Raw genomic sequence first — 8,052 nt, 5'->3', positions numbered from 1 at the left:
GAGAGAGAGAGAGAGAGAGAGAGAGAGAGAGAGAGAGAGAGAGATCCCATTAAGGAATGGACAAAGAGGGAACCTGAAATAACTTAGTGTAAGTGATTCTCTGTCCTAAATTATTCAAGGAGGAAGGGTTTAAAGTAAAGAGGCTCGGGATCTTCACTTACAACTATGTCCTGACATTAATTCTGCCACTGGCTGCAGTCACTCATTTGTACTAAGTTTCAGAGTCTTGATTATGAGAGATCCCACAACCTAGCTGAAGAAGCCACCCAAGATGTATTAGTCATTTTTTCCTTGGTCCATAACTGATCTGCTTCTTCATGTCCACTAAGGTGCTCTTCATTCCTCATACACTTCACTGAAAGCAGCACCAAGGAAAAGGAGACTTGAGTAATGTAACCATATCAAGGAATCCCAGGAGAGACAGGACAAGTGATTGTTCGGCTACACCATGTGCAGTTGACTCCAAGTATGTGAATTTCACAGTGCAGAATTGATGCCTAAGAGGCCAGTAAAACATGTTGAAAACATTTTGTGTTACAGCCACTGGAGGGATCATGTTTCTACCTTTACCCTGTTACCCAAGAAAAGAGAAGTCAGCTTAATAGGGCCACACTCACAGACTCAGCACCTTCCTTTCCACATAGCCTGCCTGATGGAGACACCCGGAGAGGTGCAGTCAACACTAGCTTTTGTACCAGAAGCTAGCCACACTTGACCCAAATATTGGCCAGTAATATTCATCTCCCAGAGAAGAAATCTGAGTCGCATAGATGCTCAGTAACTTGCTCTCTTGGACAGAGCATGATTGGCTGGTACACTGTTTCAAATATATGACTCAGATATGATGATCACAAATACACTGTATTCCCTTGTAGTCTGAGTGTCTGCACTAGAGTCCAGATCTCTCACTGACCCTGCTTTCACCTCTCAAATCTGCAGGCTCTGTTAGACAAGTTCTGTGGTGGAGGATCATTTTTACCATCTATGCATTCTGACTCATCTAGGCAAGTGTTAAACAAGATGGTGTACAGAATGCACAGTGTCCAACCCAGACAGGTGGTTGGGAAACTGCTTCTTCTCCTGACTCCTAGAGCCTGTTCATGGGACAGGACAGCAGCAGGCATCCAGGCTAGAGAATCCCTTCAGACAGCAATTCCTCAAGAGACCCATTGAGTTCGTTCTCAGGTAGGTCACATAAGGAGAAAATGAATACCTGTTTAACAAGGTACTGAATTCCACCTAAAATAAACCTGCTCTCGTCTGAAAGGCAACAGGACTTGAGCAGGTGAAAGAATCTTTCTGGCAGCTTCATTGTAAACTAATCCTTCTCTTGTAGATGCCTGGCAACATCTTGAAACATGTACCCAGATAATTCCTGACATGAGAATGTGCACACTCAGCATTCATGAAGCTGACTGAGGTGAGCATCTTTCACCTACACTTCCCATGAATGACTACCATATCATGCCTGAGCTCTAGAAGAGCTCAGAGACTGCACATAGCATCAGAAGGACATGTTGTGGTAGACAATGAAATGTCTCTGTTCTACCATCAAACTACACAAAACCACTCCAAATTGCTAATGATATCAGGGGACTCTATAGGTGGATCTCTTTGTGAAAGCCACCCAGTGGGTAGATAAACCTGATTCACTGCCCACCTTAGATACTTTGCATTTTGGCTATGAAACCTCCCTGAGCAGATAAAGAATATATCTTACCAGAGCCTTGGCATGTGAATGTGCATCCCTTTTGTGGCTCTAGACTTGTTCTCCTGAGAAGAGCAGTGACCATGGACCCAAAGTCACAGGTTATCACTTACATGAAGATAGTGAGATTGAGGGCATCCTGTTGGACCATCTCTCTGCGATGTTGGATAGATAATATTTACAAACAAAAAGTCTGAAATATTTCAGTAGAATGCCAAAATCATCTTTGAATTGGCATTCAGAACACTTTGACAGATGGCTGAGAGAAAAAGAAAGTGGGCAGTTCCAGTCACAGTACTTTTTAATTTTTTTCAGTAGTTTATTTATTTTATTCACTTTACACTTCTATCACAGCCCCCCCCCTCCTCTTTCCTCTGCTCCTGGTCAGAGCTTTACATATTCCTCCTCCTCCTATCCCATTGCCTTCTCCTCAGAGAAGGTGGAGCTCCCCTTGGATACCTTTTTTTTTTTTTTTTTTTTTTTGGCAGCAGCCTGGGTTGTTTGAGATTTTCCATTGGATCTTCCAGCCATCAACGCAATTGAATGCAATGCAATTCCACTACTAGAAGCTATTCCTGCCTAGCAGAGATGGCCAGTTGAGTCCTCATTAGGATCACTTTTATAAATTCCAGAAAGTTTCCACTGCACCTCGTTTCTACAACAAATATCCCCAAATTCCAATCTTCTCTCCCAGGGTTTGGCACTCTCTCTTTCATCCTGACTTCACCAGTCATTCTCATGACCTCCCCACAAGAACTCCCATCCCCATCTGCTCCCATCTCCACCTGCCCCTGCTTTACATGTAAAATCTATTTTATTTCCCCCTCCATTAAGATTCATATGTTCTCTTTCTAGGTCTCTGCCTAATCTAACCTCTCAGGGTCTAAAGATTGCAGCTTGGTTATCATTTCCTTTATGGCTAATATCTGCATATAATGAATAAATATCATATGTATCTTTTTGTTCTTGGTTATGCCACTCAAGATGAATTTTTTCTAGGTGTATGCATTTGCCTGAAATTTTCATGATGTCATTCTTCTTTTAAACTGTTGAGTAATACTCCATTGCATAAATATACCCCATCATTTGTTTTTAATTTGTTATTTTATTTATTTACATTTTTTTTTAGTTTTAAGGATTTATTTATTTCATTTACACAAGTATACTATAGCTGTTTTCAGACACACCAGAAGAAGGTATCAGATCCCAATACAGATGGTTGTGAGCCGCCATGTGGTTGTTGGGATTTGAACTCAGGACCTCTGGAAGAGCAGCCAGTGCTCTTAATCACTGACCCATCTCTCCAACCTTTGTATTTCAAATGTTGTCCACCTTCCTAGTTTCCTCTCCACAAACTGCTCCTCTCCTTTGCCTCTATGAGGATATTACCCCGCCCCACTCACCATTCTCACCTCACTTCTCTAATATCCCCTTAACACTGGGGTTTTGAGCCTCCACATGACCAAGGGCCTCCCATCCCATTGGTGCCAGATAAAGTAATCCTCTGCTACATATGTAACTGGAACCATGGGTCCCCCCATGTGTACTCTTTGGTTGGGGTTTAGTTCCTGGGACCTCAGGGTGGTCTGGTTAGTTGATATTGTTTTTCCAATGGGATTGCAATCTCCTTCAGCTCCTCTAGTCCTTCTATCTCTTCCATTGGGGTCCCTGGGTTCAGTCTGAGGGTTAGCTGTGAGGCTCTGCATCTGTATTGGTCAGGTGTTGGCAGAGCCTCTCAGGGGACAGTTATATCAGGCTCCTGTCAGCAAGCCCTTCTTGGTACCAGCAATAGAGTCTGGGTTTGGTGTCTGTAGGTAGGATGGATCTCTAGGTGTGACATTCTCTTGATGGCATTTCGTTCAGTCTCTGTTCCATCTTTTGTTTCTGCATTTCCTTTATATAGGAACAATTCTGGGTTAAAATGTTTGAAATGGGTGGGTGGCCCCATTCCTCAACTAGGGGCCATGCCCACGGAGATGGTTCTATCTCCCCTTTGCTGGGTATTTTGACTAATGTCCTCCCCATTACATCCTGGAGACCTCTTGCTTACCGATCCAGTGACATCTAGGTGTCAGGTTTCTGGCTTGACCTAGCAGTAGCATCTCCTAGGGTGCTGACTGTTGAAAACACTCCTGCTTGCCTTTTCATAAAACAGAGGGCTTACCCATGTCTTTTATCCCATGTAGGTGTTCTTAATAACATCCCTGAACATGTTCAAGATTGACACTCCAGGATCCTTGCAGCATGCTGAGAAAGGAGCTCCCTTTCCTTGTCCAAAAGGCATTTGTTTTTTGTGGCGTTCTTGTGGATGACACAGATAGATGAGAGTTTCCAAGTTGGACAACTCACAACTACCCCAAAAGGTCAGTATGTGTCATATAGGGACCATTCATCTCAGAAAATGAACACATGACAATTCCTCTGACAGAACACACCAAAACACCAATGGATAGTCCATGTGCAAAAATGGAACTCTGACCACTCTTATAGCCAGTCAACCTCATCATCCCTCTGCCCCTGGGTAACTCTCTCAAACACATGAGACATTCAGTGTTCAGGACTGCCGGGCCATGGCTCTCCAATACTCTGTAGGTCAAAGTGGAACTTCATAGTACACTACTGTACAGTACCATGATCATTAGATTGTGATCTCTCTCTGAATTGCTAGACTGTAGGAAAGAGTTTAAGCAGTAAATGAAACTTCTCACAGCCTAGTTCTTGAGTCTGTGGGATATTGATGGGAATGAATTAGTCTAATTACCAAGATGCAGAGAAACTGAGGTATATAAGTAGCTTGCCCATCCCTTCTGAAAACAAAAGCTTTATAACCTTAGCCATTAAGTTTAAATTCAGTTCCTGGAATATACCTATTGCAGCCTCTAATACATAATAGGTATGACTTCCAAATATGACACGGTATCTTGCTCAATAACTCTAAGGCTTTATCAGCTATGTGTTCTTTGCTCATGATAATTCCATGTCTCCTTCAACCTGCAGACCCTTTATTTAGATGCTAACACATAACAAAATACATATGTGAGTGTGTGTGTCTGTGTGTCTGTGTGTACATGTATATATAGGATATAAATGTGCACATATATATACTGTGGTAAATTGAATGAAATTGGCCCCAATAGGCCCATAGGGAATGGTGCTGTTAGGAAGTGTGACCTTATTGAAGTAGGTGTAGCCATGTTGGATGGAGAGTGTGACTGTGGAGGCGGGCTCACGGTACACCAAATGCTAGACACGGTCTCTCTGCTGTATGTCCATCAAGATGAAGAACTCTAGGTTCCTCTAGCACTATTTCTGCCTGCACACAACTGTACTTCCTGCAGTGATGGTAATATATTGAACTATATATTATCTGAATAATATCTAAAATTGTAAACCAGCCCAAATTAAATATTTTTCTTTATCAGATACCTACTTTTTTCCTTACTTTGTAAGTTCTCTTGAATCCGCCACAAAAGAAAAATTACTTTATGACTCCACTTATTCCTGTTTACTGTATAGAGCTGCAACTGAGGATTTATAACTCAGGAGCAATGAACCATTTGCTCTGTGGACCAGAATAGATAGCTTCATGGAAAATGTAAGGAGATGAGAATCTAGCCATGAAACCTACCCTCAAGCCCACACTGACACCCTGTCTATGGCCAAAAGGAACTCTATACAAAATGGTTGGTAAACAAGTATAATGAATTGACCTTAGACCATCCAGAAACCATGTTAAACCTTGGTATGGCTCTTCAGTGTGCCTATAATCTAAACTTCATGAGATGGAAGCAGATCCTTCATGCTCTCTGTGCAGACAGTCTAATCTAGTTGACAGTCCACATTCCAGGTGAGAGTGTGTAAAAACATACTGCAAATAATTTCAGGAAGGCACTTAACTGACCTCCTACTCACACAGTAGCAAATACTCCCCAATGGCTTTTGAACACACATGAACTTATACACCTGGATATAGACATAGACACACACACGTGACTACACACATATAAGCATAACTGCACATACACAGGGTCAAACATGGGAGTTAATATGAAGAAGATGGAATAAAAAGAGTCATTGGTTCATTTTCAGAAATGATCCTACTTGCATTGTGTAGCGATCTAGTTTGCGCCCTTTAATAACCATGGTTTTTCCTATGGCATTCTAGTGAAATGCTCCTGAAAATCTCTGGCTTACTTTGACTCTCATCTCTTTAGATGTGTCTACAGAAGAGCAAGAAGTGGGGCTGAGGCCACTAAGAACAGCACAACCTGTGCACACATCGTTACATAGAATGCACAAATTTCTTAAGAGCCTCTGGAAAGGAGTTAGCATGTCTTTGATTCTGACTGAGAGGGGAGTATGGATTTAGGAGTGGTGTTTCTGTTGCTCAAAGAGGAAGGTCCAGAGTTTTTAATGCTACCATCTCAGAAACAAATGTAAAGAAGCTTTCTTCAGAACATCCAACAGGTGATGCAAGCCTGGACACAGGATACTATACTTCACAATATTCTACTAGTTCTTATTTGCTTTCTTGTTTTTTTGGTTTTTGTTATATATCTTTAACAAATAAGTTCTTAATTTTGTACTTTAGAAATAATCAAGTATGTTCAGATAAAATAGAGAAAGTAGCATATAAATGATTTCTCCTCTGCTGTAATGTTTCATGTGAATATTAGGATACCCAGATGCTGTGGGATGTTCTGGGGAGAATTATACTTGATGTTAATTCCATTCTCATGTGAGTTGTGTTTTCATTACCGGGGCATATTTAAGTTGGAGATTTATGGCAACACCCAAATGTAACAATGAGAGACTAATATGGAAAATAAAAGCTAAATGAATAGCCTGTTTGCTCCAGTCTGAGCTTGTCTCAATCTTAGAAGATCACTGAAGTATTTGAAAAGTTGGTTAACTGAGAATGCTCTGACAGGTCAAATGTCTGTCTCTACATGAAAATGATAGCAGCAGCCAGATAAACAATTAATAAATAGGACCTCATGAAACTGAAAGGCTACTGTAAGATGAAAGACACCATCATGCTGACAAAGCAACAAACAATAGACTAGGCAAAGATTTTTTTTTTTTACCAACTACACATCCAATAGACTAATAGGCAAAATATAAAGAGAAATCAAGAAACTAGATACTAAAGAGGGAAAAAAAAACCCAAACAAAAAAAACTTAAAAATGGAATACAGATATAAACAGTAAATGCCCAAAAGAGGAAAGGAGAATGTCTAAGAAACACTTACAGAAATGTTTAACATCTTTAACCATCAGGGTCATGCAAATCAAGAGAACTTTGAGATTTTACCTTACACACATATGAATGGCTGAGAAATTAGGGCTCCACCTCTGCTGCTTGAATCCCACGCCTCTATCTGCATAACCCTGAGCCATAATGATCCTGCAACAGCCCCTGTAGCAAGGTCCACCAAGTCAGGACCACAGGCTACCACTGGGGTGATTTGTGGCCTGGACATCAGGGAATATTTCCACAAGCAGTTCTTGATTGAGAACATGGCCACACATTTCTCCTGACTCAGCCTACATAATGACCACCCCTACTGCAGCCCCTCTGTGACTTTTCCCAAAGCCCTGCCACCACTTAGGAGCCCTTGCTCAGAGCTGCATCTCTGGTACTATCCTGGAGCCTGATTCCTGATACCCTCAGGTTGCTGAGGCTGGGGGATACCACCAGTCCCTACTACTCTGCATCTCCAACTGGGATATCATGGAGCTCTGAGTGTGGATGGCCTGTGTCCCTCACCATCTTCTTCCTGACATCAAACAGCAGCAATTCCCAGAAAGGGATGAAGTCCTTCTCCAAACCAGGTGCCTGGCCAGGAGGAAATACAGAATGGATAGAAGGTACTATATAAGGTCAGTTGTAGAAACGAGAGTTATAAGTGGTATGAATGCTTCTGTTTTAGTTTGTTAGGAATACATGTTTTTGTATAGATATTTGCACTTTCTTCCAATTTCTTTAACATCAATTATGAGAATCTCCATCAGTATTTAAGTTGAGATACTAAAAGAATGTTACCTCCCTACCTATTCAACATTGTACTTGCAGTCCTAGCCAGAGCAATTCAACAACAAAAAGAGATCAAAGGAATACAAATTGGAAAGGAAGAAGTCAAAATATCACTTTTTGCAGATGATATGATACTATATGTAAGTGACCCTAAAAATTCCACCAGAGAACTCCTAAACCTGATAAACAACTTTGGTGAAGTAGCTGAATATAAAATTAACTCAAACAAGTCAATGGCCTTTCTCTACACAAAGAATAAACAGGCTGAGAAAGAAATTAGGGAAACAACACCCTTCTCAATAGTCAC

At 41.2% G+C, this 8,052-nt stretch overlaps 1 pseudogene; it reads left to right on the top strand.

The window, feature by feature from the left end:
* Positions 1 to 7,109: 7,109 nt before the first annotated feature.
* Positions 7,110 to 7,590, top strand: LOC110288199 (annotated as a pseudogene).
* The last annotated feature ends 462 nt before the right edge of the window (positions 7,591 to 8,052 follow it).

This window comes from Mus caroli, unplaced genomic scaffold, assembly GCF_900094665.2.
Source record: "Mus caroli unplaced genomic scaffold, CAROLI_EIJ_v1.1 scaffold_14569_1, whole genome shotgun sequence".
NCBI classification, from domain to species: Eukaryota; Metazoa; Chordata; class Mammalia; order Rodentia; family Muridae; genus Mus; species Mus caroli.
The sequence above is the reverse complement of the archived record's forward strand: the minus strand, read 5'-3'. Positions and strand labels throughout refer to the sequence as shown.